Genomic DNA, 12,772 nt, shown 5'->3' on the forward strand with positions numbered 1-12,772 from the left:
TGTTCCTAATAACCTTTATCTCAATATGAAAGATGATGAACAATGGCCAATTTATCTTCATCTGATAGATGGCACCTGACAATAATGAAGTTAAACCTGGTCGGCTTGATGATGTTGATCCTGATAGTAATTTGTTGAATGATTTAAATAATGTGTGTTCTTTTTTACCTCCGGATAAGGTTTATGTATTTATTAATCCGAATTCTTTTTCTGTTTTTCACATTAACATTCGAAGTATGTTTAACAAAATGACTGAATTGAATATTTTGCTTGATTATTGTGGTGGTAATTTTGATTTGGTAGCTGTGAGTGAAACTTAGTTATGTGATCAGATTTAATTAATTTGCCTAATTTTAATTTTGTATCTAAAAATCGCATAGGTAACCTAGGTGGTGGTGTTGGTTTATTTATTAAAAGTCATTTAAATTATGTTGTTCGGGATGATTTATTATCTTATTCTCCTACTTTTGAGTTATTAATAGTTGAAGTGTTTTCAAATATTAGCTGTAATTATTTGTTTATTGTTATGTATCGTCCTCCTTCTACTGATGTTAATGTATTTTTGAATGATTTAAAATCTTTACTCATAAATATTAATCCTGGTTTATTTAAATATATTTACATTATCGGTGACTTCAACATTAACTTATTTTGTGACGATTATAAACATATATCCACTGTATTCATCAATTCTTTAGCTTCTTTGGTTTTAATTCTTTGATTACGACTGCAACACGTGTTACTACTACTAATTCATCTTTGTTAGACAACATTTTCACTAACAACATTTCTTTTCATAAATCTGGTGTTATTTTTTCCTCAATGTCAGACCACTTTCCTATATTTACTTCTTTTCATTCTCCTGTTATTAATATACCCAACTTATATATTCCTTCCTTTAATTATAATTTTTATAACATTGATAAACTAAATTTACATCTTAAGTATTATGATTGGAGTTTAGTTTTGAATTGCTCTCAGACCGATGAAGCTTTTGAATTATTTATTGGCATCATAAAAAATGCTGTAATTAAATGCTGTAGTATCTCTCGAAAAAAAACTCTTAAAAAAAAGCCTTGGATCACAAAGGGTTTAATTACTTCATCGGTAACAAAAAATAAATTATATAAAATTTACCTAAGTTCAGGCTCGCCGTCGGATAGATTGGTATACACCAAATATAAAAACATTTTTCTAAAGTTATGTAAATTATCCGAATTTTCTTATTTTAACAACCAATTCACTAAATGCAAATCAAACAGTAGACTAACCTGGAAACTTCTTAAATCATGTTTAGGGTTAAAGCATTCGTCACCTCTTAATATTATTGTCAATGATCAAATTATCAATGATGATTTTTTATTATGTAATCATTTTAATAATCATTTTTCGTCTTTAAACAACCAAAATGTTTCAAATTCATCTGATCCTAAATGTAACTTTAAAAAATTTTTTTCTCCTAGTATCTCAAATTCTTTCGTCTTGTTTGAATGTCTGCCATTTGAAATTATTGATGTTGTAAAAAATTTTGATAACACATATAGTTGTGGTAATGATTTTATTTCAAACTTTTTATTAAAAAATATTTTTCAAAGTGTCTTATTTCCGTTGCTTCATTTAGTTAATTTATCTTTTAAAACTGGTCACTTCCCTAATTTTCTGAAAATTTCTAAAGTGCTGCCTTTATTTAAATCTGGTGACCGTCATTCTATTAATAATTATCGCCCTATCTCTGTTCTTTCTAGTTTGTCAAAATTAATTGAAAAATTATTTTAAATCGTCTTAATAAATTTTTAAATTATCATAATATTATTTGTTTAAATCAATATGGTTTTCGTGAAAAGTTGTCAACTGAGTTTGCTGTTTCAGACGTTATTAATTTTGTTTCTCATGCACTCGAATCTAAAAAATACTCTATTGGGGTTTTTATAGATCTTTGCAAGGCTTTTGACTCTTTAGATCACAGTATTTTATTGTACAAGTTATATTCATTTGGTATTCGTGGTTTAGCTTATAATTGGTTCTCTTCATATTTAAATGATCGCTCTCAATTTGTTTCTATTGGTAGTTCCATGTCTTCGTTGTCTCCTATTAAATCGGGTGTTCCTCAAGGTTCTATTTTGGGCCCTTTACTTTTTAATATTTATATTAATGATTTTGTTTACTCTTCCAACATTTTAAAATTTATTTTATTTGCTGATGACACTACTCTTCTCTATTCTCACTCGGATTTTAATGTACTTGTTTCGGTAATTAACTACGAACTAAATTTTGTTTACGATTGGGTTGTCTCAAATAATCTACGTATCAATTTAAGTAAAACATGTTTTATATTATTTGGTCCTAAAATTAGAACAGATATTGTTTATCCAGTTATATATTTAAATAATATTACTATTGAAAGGGTTGAGTAATTTAAACTTTTGGGAGTTATTTTGTCTTCTAACTTATCTTGGTTGAATCATATCAAACATATCTCCTGTAAACTGTCTAAAAACTTGGGTCTTATTTATCGATTGAGGTTTAAATTTCCTAGATTTATTTTATCAACTTTATATAACTCTCTTATTCTTCCTTATTTGACTTATTGTGTTTCTGTTTGGGGTGGTACATCTAAATCAAACCTTCATATTTTAACTCTAGCTCAAAATTTTTTTCTTCGCATTCTGTTTAAATTAAAGAGATTTGACCATGTAAGTTCATACTATAAAACTGCAAATATCCTTACCATAAACCAACTACACATTATTTATCTATTACTATCTTTTTTTAAAATATATAAATTAAATTATTGTCAATCTCTTAAAGATCAGATTAATTTATTTAAAAATACTAGGCAAAATTGTTTACGTTCTAATTCTGAATTTTACTTTTTGAAACCTAGAACAAATTTTTTTCTCAACTCCGTCTTATATAGCTCTATGCGTCTTTGGAATTTATTACCGATGACTACTAAAAATTCTTCTTCCCTTGCTCTATTTAGAAAATCTATCTATTTGCTCATTCAGTCTAATTATTTCAACCATGTCCTCTGTTAATGCGATTGTTTTCCGTTATGTACTTTATATTTATTCAATTTTAAGAAAGTTTATTAATACTTAAATAATTTAATTAATCTTATTTTTTCTTATTTATAGAACTATCATTATTTCATTGTGAAATATGAACATTTCTTTTCAATTTATAAATTTTGGTGTAAATTTTATGGTGGCCCAACAAGTCATATCTTCGGGTCTCCTAGCTTTTTGCTGAATAAACTCATTATTGAATTGAATTGAATACATACATACATACATACATACATACATACATACATACATACATACATACATACATACATACATACATACATACATACATACATACATACATACATACATACATACATACATACATACATACATACATACATACATACATACATACATACATACATACATACATACATACATACATACATACATACATACATACATACATACATACATACATACATACATACATACATACATACATACATACATACATACATACATACATACATACATACATACATACATACATACATACATACATACATACATACATACATACATACATACATACATACATACATACATACATACATACATACATACATACATACATACATACATACATACATACATACATACATACATACATACATACATACATACATACATACATACATACATACATACATACATACATACATACATACATACATACATACATACATACATACATACATACATACATACATACATACATACATACATACATATGGACGGCGCGTCGGGTAATTATAACACTTAGAGTGCATACATACATACATGCATGCATGCATGTATGTATGTATGTATGTATGCTTTATTTTTTCACACACTCGTCAGCTAAATTGTTTAACATCCATTGACACCTAATTTTTGCAACTTTGAATTCCTCCACCAGAGACTTCAGAGGGAGTGTAGCGGGTTCTTAGCGGCAATGTTGAGACGTAGACACAAATCAAAAAAATTTTATTCTGTAAACTGAAAACTATACCAAATAAATATACAATGTCAATAAAGAAAACCAAAATAAAAGTTAAAGTTCGAGGTTAGTATGCAGACTTGTTCCTGCCAGTGCTGTGACCACGTACAAGCGGATACTGTTTCAACTTCTTCACTTGACAACAATGTAGAATCCTTCGAACACTGGTGTTTTGTGGGGTTGACTCCTTCGGTTCCAGCCGTTTTCTGTACCAATATTGCACCACCTGTGCTTTACCCAACCGACAAACGTTGTTGTTACGTTGAAAAGCAACTACTTCGTTCGTCACCCTCCAACGCAACAGATAACTACTTCGTTCGCTACCTTACGTTTGTTGTCGTTGAGCTCGCAACAAACCCGTACCGTATTTCCAGCTCTCCCGTCTAACCACCGACTAACTACCACCCATGTACCAACAAATGAAACTTCTCCCAATAATATCTTACCAACCAACAGCTACTTCACCAACCACGATTGCGTGTCCAATTTCTCACCAACAAAAACGCCAACTCTACCAACTAATTTTCTACAATTAAATTAACCAACTCTAACTAATTTTTTACGATAAAAGAACTAACTCTACCAATTTTCTACAATAAAATAAACTTTTTTTCTGTCTGACGAGACCAGCGCCGTCCTACCCCGCAGCAATAATATAATTAAATGATGCGACGCTCAACATCCACCCTTGAACCGTGACATATCTCCTCCCCAACAGCCTATCATATGCAATGTGTATGATGCGTGGTTTGCGCGCGTATTCGTATACGCTGTGTGTGTTTGTCGTTGAAACCTTTGAAGCAAACGCAGAAGAGATAGATTAACCTTTAACCTTTAACTGTATGTATGTATGTATTATTATTATTATTTGGAAACTTATAAAGCGCCAATTATAACACTTAGAGTGTTCTCATAGGCGCTGTTGACTATGCCGGGAATGGTATCTCACAAGTCAAATAAGTCCTACTCTTGGCTTTCACGTGGCGAAGCTGTTTAAACTAACAGAAGAAGGCTACAGTGACGTTTGGTCTTGCCTTGGCTACAAAGCAGCTTATTTAGGAAAGCACTGCTTTCTCCAACTGGAGAGGGGACTAGAAAATGTGTCCTAAAAAGCTAAACCACCAACAAAACTGTTTTGTTGGCTGACCGCGGCTGACTGGATATCCATTCTCTGCGGCAAAAATATTTATAAATCCGAAAGGAAAACGCTGAACCTTGCGGCATGCTTGTTTTGAAAAAGATATCGCTGCCTTAAATAAAACAAGATTATCCAATGCTGCACAACTTGAGGAAAAAGTTTAGTTGTGGGCAATGGCTCCTGTGATGGCGGACGACTCGCGTCTCAATTCGGATGATAAATTTTGTTATCTAGGTGGATATATTTCCAATAGTGGAACTATCGATGACGATATTACAACAAGGCTTACAAGAGCAGGTGCTGCTTTTGGTATGCTGACCGGACGTTTTTGAAAAGAATACGGAGTTACCCTGGCCACCAAAACTGCGGTATACAGAGCAGTTGTGCTCATTTCACTGCTTTATGGCTGCGAAACTTGGACGTTCTACTGTCGTCACATTTGTTGGCTCAACCAGTTTTATATGAGGTATGATTGTTGGTATCGGGTTGGAAGATGAAGTCCCAAGCACAATGGTTCTGGCAAACTACGATACAATGGGTATAGAATCGCTTTTGCTTCAAACTCAGTTTTGTTGGATAAGGCATGTTATACGCATGCCAGACACAAGAATTTTCAAACAGGTCTTTTTTTGGTCAACTGGCGTCGGGAAATAGACTGGCAAGTGGCCCTGTACGTAGATAAAAAGACAGCCTTATAAAAAATATGAAAAATGTGGTTTAGACCTTAAGGCTCTTTGTGTTGATGCTTTGCGGCGCTGGAAATGGAATATGTTCACCCTGTTGGCAATTTCCGTTTTTGAGCTGACACGTGCTTTTGCTGAAAACAGTATTCAACGAAAACAGACGGCCCTAAGTGGCAATAGTATATGTTTATGGAGCTGTGGAACATGTGTACGGAATTGTTCCTCAAGGATATAACTTAAAACGAGATCGATTGGCGCTGTGGTTTGATGATGAATGCATCCAGATGAAACATTTATGTAGAAAAAAAAGAGTATATAGGAAAAGTTTAAAGATGATTCATCGAGAGGAATGGAAATGTGTTCTGAAGGAGCAATCTAATATTTTTGCAGGTAAACGTCGGTTGCACTGGAACAGGATTGTGGACAAAAATAAAGGTAATCCAAAGAATCTCCTGAAAGTTATTGACAACATTCTATGCAGGTCTCGAAGGGAAGATGTGAGTTTTAATACTGATGTGTTAACAGCAAATCAGTTTATAGATTTTTTTGTTGAGAAGGTGCTAAAAGAAAAACGAGATACAAAATGTTGTGATTTTTTAATCTCCACTTTTGTTGAAGATAATATCCGAAATAAATTTACTACATTTTAAAACGTTAATGATGATGATATTATAATAGTAGTTAAGAATTCAACGGCGAAGTCACGTCAGCAGGATATAATTTCGACCGATGTCATTAAAAAACATGTTGGTCTGTTTGCCCCGTTTCTAACAGGTTTGGTTAATTTATGTTTTAAGAGTGGCAGATATCCTAGTGGGTGTAAATATATCGTCCGACCTATTCTGAAGAGGAGCAACCTGGGTCATAATGAGACCGGTAATTACAGACCAGTGTCTAATCTTATTTTTATTTCTAAGATTATTGAACGATTGGTAGCAAAACAAATTCTTGATCATGTGAAGATAAACAGGTTGCTGCCTGTCCATCATTCTGGCTTTAGTAAGCATCATTCTACTGAGACGGCGCTCTTGCAAGTTTTCTCTGATCTGCATTCAGCAATTGATGTACGAAAAATATTGCCCATAGCTTTCCTTGATATGAGTTCGGCGGCATTTGACTGTGTTGGCCACAGGATTCTACTAGATAGATTGTATCTTAGTTTTGGTATTGGTGGTTTGGTTTTGGAATGGTTTAAATCTTATTTGGATGATAAAACTCAACAAGTACTGATTGGAGGTATGAAGTCTGATGTCAGTAAGGTTATCTTCGGGATGCCTCAAGAATCTGTTCTTGGCCCGCTGCTGTTTTTGTTATACACGTCAGAGATATTTAATGTTATCGAATTATTTGGGTTTCGTGTTACGCCTTTGCCGATGATATTTAGATAATAGTTAAAACTACAACTGATTCGTTTCGAATGGAGATGAATAAATTTGTGAAATGTTTGATGGCTGTTAATTTATGGATATCGCAGAATGATTTAAAACTGAATCAAAATAAAACTAAACTTCCACTGGTGGGAACATGGCAGCAATTGACAGGATTGGAGATGAACTCAATTACAGTGAACAGTAAAAGAATTTTGTTTTGTAACAATGCAACTAACTTTGGTGTTGTTTTTGATTCAAATCTAACATTTATGTACCATATCAGGATGTTGTCAAGAAATTGCATGTATCAGATTAGAAGAATTAGTTAAATTCGAGGTTCGTTAAACGTTTCAATATTTTAGATTCTGGTGCATGCTTTGTCTACTCTAAGATTGACTACTGCAGTAGTTTACTTTATGGTTTGCCTGACAAATTCATCAGTATCTTGCTATCAATACAAAATTGTGCGGCAAAGGTTGTGGTGGTGGTCTTGGTCTGTGGAATGATCATATGAGACCTATACTAAAAGGGTTGCATTGGCTGTCGATAAAAGAATGGTGCACAAGATTGCACAAGATGTATAAAACGCTTAATGGTAAGGCTCCAATGTATCTGCAGGACAAAATTAAGAGAAATTTACCGCGTCAGACCGGTGCGCACCTAAGGTCGTTCGATTTGAATGTGTTGACAGTGGCGGTTACATATCTGTGTGCCGGCACACGTAGCTTTGCGGTTGCATGACGAACTGTCTGGAATGGATTGCCGTCTTCACGCAAGGATCAAAGTTGACTATGGATTGTTTTAAAAAGAACTTAAAAACGTTTTTCTTTACATTGTAATGAAATAGTTTAATGTGTGAATTTTTTCCTTTTTTATTTATATTGTTTAGTTGATTTTTTTATCTTGTTTAGTTTAAACATTCTTGTAAGTTTTCAATTTTTATGTTCCGATGTAATGATTTATGTTATTGTGAACTTTTGCCGCGCGGTGAAATTTTTCTTTTGCTTAAATATCAACAACCGCCGCCGCCAGCCTAGGCAGTCTCGCTTCTGGCCGGGACTCGCCTCTTCACAACTTTTTATTTTCCGGTCGGAAAATACGGGCCGGGCGGAAGAATTATCGCGCCCTGCTTGCTGGACGGTTAATCCGGCCCTATTAACCGCTAGCAAGTCTTCTTCAAACATGTTTTAGTTTTTAAAAGTGACAAACAAAACATAACTGAAATAATTCTATTAATAAACAAAAATAAAACAAACAAAATAATATTGACTTATAATATTCTTTAATTCAAATGTTTTTAAAGTCAACGACAAAACTTAATTAAATATTCTTAGTAAACGAAAAATATTTTTACTAGCCGTAATAATGAATGAAATTCCAAAACAAGAAACGCCAGAGCAACCAAACATGCAGAAACCGAACGACCAATTAACAACCACAATAAACCCAAAAACTTATTCAAAACACTAACTTAAAATACAAACTTTCCTTTTTTCCTTTTTGAAAAGGCTTATATACTAAACAAATTCTAAACAAACTGAGAAAACATTCATTCTCAAACATACTCACTATATATGCGCCATACCATACCAACATTCACTAATTAATTAATACCAAATTCTACCAACCTGCACACAAAACCAATTCATACGACATTCGACCAGCCTGCCCACCTGACCACTTCATACAACATGCGCGCCAACATACACACTTGCGCCATTCATTCCACATGCGCGCTAAAAAAACTTCACATTATCATGTTCGATTTTTTTTCCTTTTATTGTTTCATTTATTTTTTATTTTTTCCCTTATTGGCTATGGACAGATTTTTATTCTTACGTGGGCCATGCTTATTGTTATGGTGATCTAACGCTTTAGAGCGCTTTTGAATTTTATTAACTAGCGATAGATAAATTTTTGATAATAATAACAAGAATAATAATAATATATACAGTAATTTATGAAATTTATCGAATTTCTAGCGTTGGATAGTTTTTTATTACATTCCTCAATATTTCGAACCAAGTTCTTATCGTCATTATTTATATAATTAACGTTGGAATAATAAACAGTTTTCTAATTCATTCATTCGAATTATGGTTTTTTACCAGCATATGTATATTATTATTATCATTATCAAAAGATTTATCTAGCGCTAATTAGTTAAAATTCAAAAGCGCCATCAAAATATAAAATAACACAAAATTAAACATAAGATTAAACATGTCCTCACTAAAATAAAGTTAAACGTAGAAATAATTGTCTGGCTGCAAAAAACTGTAACAATTCAACACAATTACAAAAAAAACACTATAGAACAATTCAAAAATTAAGATATCACTGTAACGAAAACAAAAATGTTTTGAGTTTCTTTCTGAAGCATGTCATGGTTAATCCAATGTCTCTGAGCGAAGCCGGCAGACCATTCCAGGTCGGCTCTGAAACAGCAAAGCTTCGTGAACCAATACACAAATTTGTAGCAGGAACTATCAACCGATTCATATCAAATGATCTTAGATAAATTCCGGTCGGACGTGGCAAATCACTGTTGATCTTATCCTGCAAATACTTTGGAGCACTACCTGTGAGTACCTTATACATTTTACAAAATATAAATTTTGTAAATTATTCTCTTATCAACAGTTAGCCAGTGCAAATCTTTAAGTATAGGTGTCAAATGATCATCCGATCGACCGCCAACCACAACCCTAGCCGCATGATTTTGCAAAGACTGCAATACACGGATGGACTTGTCCGGCAATCCATAATACAAACTGTTGCAGTAATCAACTCTCGAGTGAACAAATGCATGAACCAGCGTCTGAAGCGTAGAGACGTTCAATGATCCACGAATTTGATTCAATCTTCTAATCTGATAAATGCAATCTCTTGAAACCCTCTTGATATGGTGCTTCATTGTTAGATTCGAAACAAAAATCACACCCAGATTAGTCGCATTGTTACAAAATAAAATTGTCTCTTCATCAACTGTGATCGAGTTTATCTTCAATTTTGACAACTGCTGCCATGCTCCCACCGGCAAAAGTTTAGTTTTATTTCGGTTTAATTTCAAGCCATTTTGCGACATCCATAAATCAACAGCTGACAAGCATTTTACAAATTTTTTCATTTCCAACGGGAATGAATCTATTGTACTGTTAACTATTATTTAAATATCGTCCGCAAAAGCGTGACTTGTCAACCCAAATGATTCAACTACGTTAAAAACCTCTGACGTATAGAGCAGAAACAACAACGGGCCAAGAACCGACCCCTGTGGCACACCAAAGACAACCCCACTGACGTCAGACATCTTACCTCCAAATGATACTTGCTAAGATCTACCAACCAAATAAGATTTCATCCATTCTAACACTCCATCAGAAAAACCAAAACCATATTGCAATCTATCTAAAAGAATCCTGTGATCAACACAATCGAACGCCGCACTCATATCAAAGAAAGCCAGGAGTGATATCTTCTGTACATCCATTGTTGAACAGAGATCTGAAAAAACCTGCAACAGCGTCGTCTCTGTAGAATGGCACTGTCTAAAGCCAGACTGATGAACAGGCAACAAATTGTTACTCTTCGAGTGATCCAGTATCTGTTTAGCAACCAACCGTTCAATAAGCTCAGAGGTAAAACAGAGATTAGAAACCGGTCTGTAGCTGCTGATTTCACCAGGATCGAGATTATTTTTTTTCAAAAGAGGACGCACAATTGCATGTTTACACCCCACAGAAAATTAACCAGTTTTCAAAGACAGATTAACCAAACTTGTCAAAAAAGGAGTAAACAGATTAACATGTTTCTTAATGATGTCAGTTGGAATAATATCTTGTTGACAATTTTGCCGTTGATTTCTTAGCTACCATTATAACATCATCATTAGTAACCTCTGAAAATGAAGTAAAAGTATCTCTGATTACAAACTCTGAACAGATGGGGCCCAGACATTCCAAAATTTTTGTATCCTGCTTCACCTTCAGTAACTTCTCCGCAAAAAAATCCTTAAATTGATTAGCAGACAACGCATTAGTATCTACATCAACATCTTCATTTCTACTCCTGCAAAGAATTCTATCAATCACCCTCCATAGATTTTTTGAATTACCCTTGTTTTCATCAACAATTCCGATCCAGTACAATTGGCGTTTACTAGCAAAAGGATTATATTGCTCTTTTAGGGCAGATTTCCATTCCTCACGATGAGTGGTTTTCAAACTTTTCCTATATACTCTTTCTTATATATATATATTCATATATATAAATAGATGTATCTATGAAGATTTCTAATTCAATGAATGTGCTTACTGATAGATCTTGTACATTGAATAAATTTGATGATGTTGATACAATAATTAATCGTGACTTTTATTATTCTGATGGGTTTGATCATTATTTTAGCTTCTCTGATCTTGTTAAATCAATATGTAATGCAATTAACATAAAATTCAATTTGTTTTTAATGCATGCTAATATTAGAAGTCTGGCCTCTCATGCTGGTGATCTACCCTTGTTAATTAACAATCTGCAGGCAAATGCTAAAATCCCTTTGATAATTGCCTTGAGTGAAACATGGATGAATAATGACACTTCTTATGGTCCCATACTTTCATATTTCCCTAATCATAATTTAATCCTAAATAATAGAGAAAGTAAAAGGGGTGGAGGTACTGGCTTTTTAAATGATAAGTGTTTAACTCATAATGATTTAAATTTTTCTCATAACTTGAGGGTTTTTGAATGGTAAGGCTTCTGGCTATGTTAACAAAAAATATATTTTCTTGTGCATTCATAGATCACCCAATGGCAAGCTTGCTGTTTTTTTTATGTATTCTATGAATTTCTTTTTAACCTCTTTAATTGTCATTCCAGAAATATTGTATTCATAGTTGGTGATTTCAATATTAACTTGGCAACAGAGGGCCAGGTATCTTTTTTATTCTTGAACCTCATGGCCCTTTTCAATTTGCATCCAATAATCTTTCAATCAACTAGGATAACGGATAATCATTCATCTACAATTGATAATATTTTTACAAATTATAATAATAGAAATTGTTTAAGGGGAATTTTATATAGTGATATTTCTGATAATCTGCCAATTTTTATCTGCTGTCAGTTGTCAAATGAATCAATAACTGGCAAATCCTCTTGCATTAAGACCAAATAGGTAAATGCAACTAATCTGAAAAAGCAAATAATTTGCTTGAAAGTACTCATTGGAACAGCTTTTATGCTGAGATTAATTATGAATTGAAATTTGAAATTTTCTTTAAAGGTTATTTGAAAAGCGTTGACTAGGCATGTCCTTTGGTGAACAAAAAGAACCGTTTTCGCAAGATGTGGATGAACACAGATCTTTTTAAACATGCATTGCTTAAGGATGATTTTTACAGAAGATACTTGACTACTCCAACCCCTATAAATAAAAATGCTTAAATTAAAATTAAAAATAGATTTATTAATTTTAAAAGATTAACTATAAAAATTTTTTTTAAAAATAGATTAAATAATAATTC

The sequence above is a fragment of the Helobdella robusta genome, assembly GCF_000326865.2.
Source record: "Helobdella robusta unplaced genomic scaffold HELROscaffold_5, whole genome shotgun sequence".
NCBI classification, from domain to species: Eukaryota; Metazoa; Annelida; class Clitellata; order Rhynchobdellida; family Glossiphoniidae; genus Helobdella; species Helobdella robusta.